We start from the raw sequence: 10,109 nt of genomic DNA, 5'->3' as shown, positions 1-10,109 counted from the left end.
TGTATGTTGTCTGGAAAGGAAAAAATGTTTGATGCTTCTGTAACTGGCATGTGTTCTTGGGGGAAAGGCTACAGTTTACTGCTTAACAACTAGCTGTCCTGGAAGTACCTCTGTTATCTGATACATGTATGTGTCTTTATTTCAGCCACCACTGACTGCATTATGTGCTATATACAGCCTAGTGCATCCTATGCAAATATTAGTTAAGCATTAAATACTTAGCATACCCATCATGCTTGCATTGGCTGGTTAGTAAACATATGGTTATACTCTTTGTTTTTCCCTGGAATGAATTTGAAGACTCTTTTGAACAATCTAATATTTTAATGAAAAAGGAAGAGAGGAATGTATATATACTATTACTATCATCCTATGTAAAAACATTAAAAGTTCCATAGCTAGGAATTTGCATTTTAATATGAATATGAATTCTAAACTCAATAATCTTTAAAGCTATTTTTATCTGGTGAAGGAGCACATGCCATGGTCTACATGTGGAGGTCAAGGACAATTTGGGGAGTCAACTCTGTCCTTCCACCAAGTGAGTCATGGGGATTGAACTCAGGTCATCAGGTTTGACTGCAAGTGTCCTTACCTGCTAAACCATCTTGCTGACCCTAAACTCAAAACTTTTGTAACCCTTTTTCATCTCTTACATTTACTGCTTTAAAAAAAAAATTGGGACCCAATTCCTATACTATATAATCTCTCCTGCTTTAAAAAGGATTTGTATGCTACTTTGCAGAAAGAATGAAGACCACTAAATTCAACCTATATTACCCATCTCCATCCTCTTTAGCCAAAGCCTTATCTTTGCATATACTCTTTGAGTCCTACCCTCCAGCTTTTTTCTCTTTTGTTGTTGCTGTTGTTTATTTTTATTTTATTTTACTGTTATCATCGTCTATGTGCGTGTGTGTGTGTGTGTGTGTGTGTGTGTGTGTGTGTGCGTGTGTCTATGTATGTTTAAGTGACATGGTCTTATATATCCCAGGCTGGTCTCAAACTATTTAGGTAGCCTAGACTAGCCTTGAACTCCTAATCTTCCTGCCTCTACCTCCTGAGTGCTGGGGTTATAGATGTGTGACATCATGCCCAGGTCTCAGCCTTTTCTTCTTGTTTACTATACTAAGAATTTTTGTTGTTTGTTTGGCGTTTGGAATGAAACCCAGAGCTTCATGCATACTAGGCAAGCACTCTACCGTTGAACTGCCAAGGAGCTAGATCTTAAATGAGTCCCTCTAACTTAAGAGGCATAGTCAGAAAGTATGATGTAAATAGGATTAGCTAAGCAGTATGGTCAGATAGTTAGGGGTTTGGGCAAGGCAAGATTGTTGACTAGGCAGGTAGCAGGACTTGGCAAGTCTAGGAAACCAGCAGGCTTTAAAGTCTCCTTTAAAAGTAGCAATCAAGGTCAGAGAAGCAAGCTAATTAGACTCTTTAGGACAGTGGTCCAGAACCACTGCTAGAAAGAACTTGTTCTCTGGCTGACACTTAGAAAACCATAGTCTTTTTTATCTATTGTAATCTAGATATTCTCCAGTCTGTACTCTATCTGACAGATAGTAGGGCAACGTAAAAACTTTTTAATTCCTAAAATCAATCCCAACAAAAAGATTTTTTTGTTTGTTTATTTTTATTTCCAGTTTCTGAGAAAGGATCTCACATAATAGCCCAGGCTGGCTTGGAGTTCACTTTGTAGCCAGGTTCAAACCCACAGTCATCCTTCTACCTCAGCCCCTGGAACACTAGGGTTTAGGCATGTGATACCACACCAGGTTCAAGTAAAAATACTTATTTAAGAAAAATGGAAGGAAAGAACTGAAAATGTGTTCTGCTTCCATCTGTTTTAGGGATCTTGGCAAACAGGTCAGATTCTAGCCTTGGTTAGAAGAGAGTCCCTCACAATGGGCAAACTTTTCAAAGCCATGTACTTTTTTAAAATAGATTTTCTTTTACAGAATCCCACTTTTGGCCAGCTGTGGTAACATATGCCTGTAATCCCAGCTACTTGGAGGCTGACACAGGAGGCTCTCTTGAGATCAGAAGTTTGAGGCTATCTGGGGCAATACAATAAGATCTCAATTTTTTGTTGTTGTTGTTGTTGTTTTGTTTTATTTTGTTGTTGTTTTTTCTCTCTGTGTAGCCTCAGCTGGCCTAGAACTCACTATGTAGACCAGGTTGGCCTCAGTCTCCCATCTGTCCCTGCATCCTGAGTTCTGGGATTAAAGGCATGCATTACCATGCTCAGATCTTGACTTTAAAAAAATGTTTATTTTTTAATATTTTATTTATTATTTTTATTATGTGTGTATGAGTGTATTGCCTGCATGTAGGTCAGTGTACCTGTGTCATGTAATGCCCACAGAGGTCAAAAGAGGGTGTCAGATGCCCTACCACTGGAGTCACAGGTGGTTGTTAGCACCATGTGGGTGATGGGAATCAAACCTGGAATACAAGAGTAACCAGTGCTCTTAACTGCTGAGCCATCTCTCCAGCCCCTGATTTATTTGTTTTTTATGTGTATGAGTGTTTTGCCTGCATGTATGTAAGTGCACCTGTGCCATGCAATGCTTGTGGAAGCCAGATGAGGGTGCCAGATCCCCTAGAACTGGAGTTACAGACAGTTGTTAGCTACCATGAGGTTGCTGGGAACCAAACCCAGGTCTTCTGCAAGAGCAAACAGTGCCGTTGTCCACTGAGCAATCTCTCAAGCCCCACCCTCAACTTTTTAAAGGAAAACAAAAATGATCTAGTTTAAGAAAAGGAAAAACTGGGCTGGAAAGATGGCTCAGCAGTTAAGAACACTGACTGTTCTTGCAGAACACATGGGTTCGAATCCCAGTACCCACATGGCAGCTAACAGCTGTCCATAACTCCAGTTCCAGGGGATCCAACAGCCTCTTCTGTCTTCCGCAAGCATTGCACAACATGGGTGCACTTACCTACATGCAGGCAATACACACAAACATATAAAATAAAAATAATAAAAATATTTTTTAAAAAGACAAACTTATCAGTCTAAGGGCAAAAGCAATTTGTAGTTGTTGTTGGCAATGTCTCTTCTTCTCTATTGAATGTGAAATGTTTCCACAGGCTTATGTGTTTGAACACTTAGTCTCCAGCTTATGGCACTGTGCTGGGATGTTATAGAATCTCTGGAACAGACAAACTGACAGGCCTTCAGGATTATAGCCTGGCCCTGCTTCTGTTCTCAGTCTCTGCTTCCCGATCCATCAAGCTGTGAAGGATACTGCCTCCACAGGCTGCTTCACACTTCCTGCCACCTCATGCTCCTGCTGCTACCATGGAAACTACCCCAGCTGTCCTGTCTTCCCCTCCAGGATGGACTAAGCCCTCTGACTCCTGAGCCAAAATACATCCTTCTTCCTTTACTGTGCTTTTGTCAGGTATTTGGCCACAACAATAGAAAAGTAACTAATACAATGTTCTTATCATCCTATCTAGCATTCAAACTCTACTTTTAAAAAAAGTACATTCCCTAATGACTTCCTAAAAATCCCAAAACCAAAGTTCTTCTTGGATTTCAATTCTTTTTACTATCTAACATCTTGTTTCCTTTTATGTTTCTTCAAACCTCTTACTGTCCCCTACATTCACCTTACGGCATCTGCCTACTCACATCCCTCGCTAATGAACACTGCAGGATAGTGTCCTAAACTACATTTCATTCTTGGTTCTCTACTGCCTGCTTTCTTCACCATCTCCCTTTTGAAATCTACCTCCCGTCCCGAGGCTGAGCTCTAGTCACCATGGATATCTTCCAGTTTTGTATTAGTAGTTCTAATACCATCCCTGAGCTCCAGTCCCTTCTGTCCAAATATCTTTTTTTTTTTTTTTTGGTTTTTTTGAGACAGGGTCTCCCTGTAGCCCCAGCTATCCTGGAACTCACTATGTAGACCAGGCTGGCCTTGGACTTGCAGAGATCCATCTGCCTCTGCCTCCCAAGTGCTGGGACTAAAGGTGTGCGCCACCATGCCTGCTCCAAAAATCATCTATAATTACTTCAAATTCAAACACTAAAATTATACCTAGCCTTCCCTCACCAAAATGGCTTATCATGCTATTTTCTCCCTATTTTTATTACATTAGTAATATCTATTTCCTTGGACATCCAACCCTTTAATCAGAGGCTTATCTCAATTCCTACTCCTCCAAGAGAAACCTTCAAAATATGCTTCCTCGTTTTGTCTGGGGAAAACATCTCTATGAAGACTATTAAGCAAATCCAAGTAACATGCATCATTGAATCTGCATCATCTTTAATAGAAAAATAGAAGTGTCAAAAAATTCTATTTTTTTCTTTCATTTTTGAAAAATATAAACTATAGGATGAGGTTTTTTTCCTCTCAGAAATATATGTAGTAGAAGTGAATTTTTAAGAGAGAAAAAGGCATTTCTTTTATCTACCGCTAGTTCTTAGGATCCAGAAAGCAAAAGAACCTACAATGGGAGATTTGTGATTGCTTTGGATGCGCCCTAATTAAAACACTATTGTTAGCTTGGAGTTTTCTTTCTTTGGGTGCTTTCAATCCAAGAATTGTGATCAAAAACCTCTGCAGAGGTTCTTCCAGAATACAGGGCAAGGTACCGGGGCATTTGAATTTTTGATGATTTCAGCTACAGAAATCAAGATTTTTTTTTTTTTTAGAAAACTTATTACTGAATTTCTGTCTTACAGAGGTTGTCTTTCTCTTTGATTGGGATACAAAGAATGAAAACACTAGATGAAAGTTGAAGTGGTTCTTCCATTCAACTCTGCTTTCTTTTCTGTGTTTGTTCAGAACCCCTTTAGATACTTTCCTGTGAAATTCTCTCAAGTCCATACTTTTATTTTTAAAACTACTACCAGCAGCAAGTGAACCTAACTATGCAGAGTTATGTGTGGAATGTTTTTTAGAAATGGTATTCTAACCTTTCTATAATCTCTGATACATTTCTCTCTACTAACCCACATGCTATTTTTCAAAGATGCCGAAAATTGGAACTCTTGTATAAAAGGAACTAAATTCAATCCAATTTAAGAGGAAAAAAAAATCATTTGAGGAGAATTAAGGCTTATGTAATTGGGTAGGATGACCATTCAGCAGAATTTGATGAAAGGTTCAGGTGAGGTTGTTACGACTTCCTCTTACTCCCTATCCTGTCAATATTGGAGTTCAGGTCTGCCTTTCTTCCTAAAACATCTAGGAGTCATCTGTGTCTGGAATGATGGTCCATGCAAAATCCTCCTGTTAGAAATAGTGGAGAAGGATTCTGATTGACTCAGCTTAGATTCCAGCTCTGAATCAATTATAGTGACTAGCATGCCTGAGGTAAGAGAGGATGACAGGGCTGGAGAGATGGGTCAGTGGTTAAGAACACTGGCTGGTCTTACAGAAGACCAGGGTTCAAATCGCAGCACCCACATGGCAGCTAACAACTGTCTGTATCTCCAGTTCAGGGGTTCCAACAGCCTGTTCTGTCCCCTGAGGGCATTGCATGACACGGGGGAATTACCTACACTCAGGCAGTACATTCATACACATAAAATAAAAATAATAAATAAAATATTTTTAAAAAGAGACAGAGGATGACTAGCTGTTAAAAGGCCTGTGCTCTGTTAGATATCCTGGACTTGGATCACAGTAAACTGTATGATCCTAGGAAAATTACTTACTGTGTCAGTTTCCTTATCTGTAATCTGAGAAGTGGGAACTACATTCTGTATGCAAACAGAAAACTCCTGGAACAAGGAAAACATAAAAGCAGTGTAGCTAGAAAGAAAGAATAAAAGATGAGACCAGAAGCCAATGACATAGAGACTCAAAGAACAGTGCAAAGAATCGATGAAACAGAAAGTTGGTTATATATACATACATATACACGCACACACATGTATCACAGGTGTACATATGTACAGACATATAATAAAGCCTATCATATTGTACATTAACTAAGCTATCAATCAAAAATTGAAAAATAAAACACTCTGCATAATCACCCCTTTGGTTAAGAAAAAGTGTATAGCATAACAGGAAAGCCTGTTAATAATGATTCCCTCCGAGTGGTGAGAGTTGCATTATTTGTAACTTTTTCACTGTTGTTTTGAGACAGAGTTCCCCAGTAGCCCCAGCTAGCCTGGAACTCACTATGTAGACCAAGTTGAACTCCATCTCACAGAGATCTACCTGCTTCTGCCTCCGGAGCACTGGGACTAAAGGCATGTACCACCTCGTTCAGCTATTTGTAACTCTTTTTTTAACTTCTACATTTTCTCATTTTTAAAAATGACCTTATTTATACCTTTTTAAAATTTATTTTTATTTTATGTGTATGAGTGTATTGCCTGCATGTATGTAAGCGTATCTGTGTCATGCAATGCCTGTGGAGATCAGAAGGTGGTGTCGGATCCCCTGGAACTGGAGTTACAGATGTTTGTTAGCTGCCATGTGGATGCTGGGAATCAAACCTGGGTCTTCTGCAAGAACAGTAGTGCTCTTAACCACTGAGCCATTTCTCCACCTCCACATATTTATATCTTAAAAATAAAAATAAATGTATTTTTTGCCATTTTCAAGTAATTTCTTATTTTCTGAGACTTATTCTTCTTTCCATGAGTGAAACAGGCAGTAAACTTGTTTTTAAGAGTCTCAATTTATGTGTTTATTATTATTCTTAACATCTATCTCTCTTTTCTTAGAGCCAGAGTCTTTCTATGTAGACCATGATTTCAAATTCATGATCTTCCTGCCACAGCCTCCTAAGTCTCAAAAGTACTTGTACAGACATGAACCACCACACCAGACTTCTGTTATCTTAAAGTTTTAAAAATATTTTATTTATTATTTTTATTTTATTTTATGTGTATGAGTATATTGCCTGCATGTATGTAAGTGTACCCATGTTGTGCAATGCCCATGGAGGTCAGAAGAGGGTGTCAGATCCCCTGGAACTGGAGTTATGGTTAGTTGTTAGCTGGTGCTAGGAAGCAAAGCCAGGTCTCTGCAAGAACCATTGCTCCAGCCCCTATCTTTAAGTTTTAGGATTCATTATATTTTCCCTTTATAACATTGATTTTTGCCATGTCTAGTCTATCTCTTGCTTTGTTTTCTGTCTCTCCCTCTGTCTCTGTCTCTTTGTCTATCTCTGTCTTTGTGTCTCTCTATCTCCATCTCTGTCTCTCTGTCTCTGTCTATCCCCCTGTCTGTCTCTGTCTCTCTGTGTATGTCTCTCTCCGTCTAATTCTGCCTCCCTGTCTCTATCATCTGTCACTATGTCTGTGTGTCTGTCTCTGTTCCTATGTCTTTCTCCCTTTCTCTGTGATATGTGTGTAAGTGCAAGTGCATATGTGCTACAGCATGTGGCAGTCAAGGAATGACTTTTGGGCATCAGCGCTTGCCTTCTACCTTATTGAGACAGGGTCGTGGTTCTGCTGCTGTGTTGAGCACTCCAGGTCGCTAAGCTCTTAGTTCCTCCTGTCTCTGCATCCTGCTTCTACCTCCCCTAGGACTGCTGGGATAACAGATGCACACCACTGCATCTGGCTTTTAATGTGGGTTCCCAGGATCAAATTCAGGTTTTAAGACTTGGGCAGCTAGTGCTTTTACCTACTGAGCCATTTCCCTGGCCTATGCTTTGATTCATTTTGCTGTAAAAATTACAGTCTTTAAACTTTTACAAAATTAGTAACGTGTTCATTATGTATATTAACAAGATTCACTTTAATACTTTCATATACGCATGTATTGTATATTGATCACGTTCATCTACACTTCTACCACCATCATCCAAAGGCTCTTTTCCCATTTCCTAATAATCCCTCTTCTACTTTCAGGATGATTGTGTTTGTTTGCTTCCACATATGGAAGTGAACATGTACTTGTCTTTCTGAATCTCTTTATTTCTCTTAACATGATGACATCAAGTTCCATTCATTTTGCCACAAGTGACAGTAATTGACTCTGCTTTATGGGTGAATAATACTCTCTCATACATGTACACATTTTTTTTTGTCTACTGACAGAAATCTAGAATGAATTGTTATCTTAGCTATTGTGATCATTGATGTAAGAATAAGCTCCTCCCCAACAAACCCCCCCACCTCCATTATAGAAGCAGTAGCAACTTCTCCAAGCCAAACTGCAAGAGGTGGAAGGGGCTCCAGGGATGAGGTTTCCAGGAGTTGCCACCATGCTGGGGTGGGCTTTTTAGTGATGCAGCTGCCTTTGAGTCATCTACGTTCCCATACAGGTACCAGAAGATACTTCCAATAAATCTGATAAAAGTCACACCTCATGTTTGTGACTTAATGGCAGCTACAAAATTTTCCTAGAAGTATTGAATTTTAACCAAGTGAACATCTAATCAACTGAGTATCAGGCAGTATTATGCTTAATATGTTTATCTTTCAACAAAAGCTAGCCTTTATAGTTTGGGGTGGGATAAGGAAAGCATGCTTCCCTTCCATGGTGAGGAGAGAAAGGGGAAAACTATTTGGGGGAAGATGGCTCTTCCTACCAGAGAATCAGAGTAATCAGGTCACCTCTTCTGTTTCTTCTCACCTTTACAGCTGGGAAGGATATGGCTGGCTTTGATTCTGATTCAGGATTCTTAGTGCTTTTGAGATAATTAAAGGGTTTTGTGTCACCTTGTTTGCTGATGGTTCATCTATATCCTGATGGAAATCACATGGACATGTCATAGCTCTAATTGTGTCAGAAGCTCTCAGCATAAGAGGCTGAGAACTCTTCATTCTTTGTATTATAGGTTTAGGCTTTAAGTGCTAGTTCCCTAGGACCCAGAAGCTAGTATTAGAGTTCCAAGTATAAGTTGCTGGGACCCTTAGCTATTAGCTCTGGGCTGCTCCCCCACAGTCAGAGCTAGAAGTTCTGTGCACATTTCTGGAAACTTTCTGCTACAGAGACTTGTAGTTCTTTCATAGTCCTGGCTCTTCACAGCCCTATACATTCTGTGGTCTCTCTTCCACAGTCTCTTACCTCCTCAGCACTTCTGAGTCTCAGTTGTCTGTCACCTCTGCACCCTGCCATTCTCTGGAACTCTTCTGGTGCCTTTCAGCTTCTGGGTGTACCTGAGTCTGGCAGCCCCTAGAAGTTATCTGTTCTTTGTGAAACTAGCTTAGCCCACTGTATCCACAATAAAGACCACAAGTAGCACCCAAGAGGCAGAGACAGGAAGACTGCAAATTAGAGGGCAGTCAGGGATACATAGTAAGATGCTGTCTCAACATCAAGAAATGAAACAAATTACCAGTAGGCAATAAAACCACTCCATTGAGGTAGGTTTTCTCAACTACAACAAAGTCTCCTGGGGCAACTGGGACTGGCAACCAAAATCTCCTTCAGATGTCACTGAGGGTTAGAATCTCCACTAGCCAGCCAAAAGGTTTTTAAAACAGCTAAGATTGTTGCCAAGAACCTTGCAAGAAGTAGCTGTTTCACAGCTCCTATAGCCTCAGGAAAATGGAGGAAAGGGAAGGAAGAAGTTGAGATTACCACCCATGCTGTCTTTCAGGAGCAACAGAAATATCAAGTCTTGGATATTCAGAGCTATGGAGAAGACAGGAGTGGTTCCTGATCTAGCCCCTATGACTGCTCATCTTGGGTTAGTCATTAGATTTGGCTCCCAGGTAACTTGTTGGGGTGGGAACATTGACAGATGTCAATCATGTTAAGCCTTCTGCCTGACTGCTTCCAGGTATTTAACGTGCAGCTGTTCTTCCTCGAACTTTTTCTAGTAATGCTTAACTTCTAGCCTAATCACTTTAGGAAGTGTTACTCCCTTCTGCCCCTATGACTGCTCATCTTGGGTTAGTCATTAGATTTGGCTCCCAGGTAAATTGTTGGGGTGGGAACATTGACAGATGTCAATCATGTTAATTTAAGCCTTCTGCCTGACTGCTTCCAGGTATTTAACGTGCAGCTATTCTTCCTCGAACTTTTTCTAGTAATGCTTAACTTCTAGTCTAATCACTTTAGGAAGTGTTACTCCCTTCCGATCTGTCTCATTTGCAGCCTAAGAGCCCAGAGCTCATATATACCACCCTGGGTGGTAGTATGGCCCAGATCTAATGTGATCTTGGGGAAGTT

The sequence above is a fragment of the Nannospalax galili genome, unplaced genomic scaffold (genome assembly GCF_000622305.1).
Source record: "Nannospalax galili isolate Female #2095 unplaced genomic scaffold, S.galili_v1.0 scaffold843, whole genome shotgun sequence".
Lineage (NCBI taxonomy): Eukaryota > Metazoa > Chordata > Mammalia > Rodentia > Spalacidae > Nannospalax > Nannospalax galili.
Note: the sequence above shows the minus strand (reverse complement) of the source record.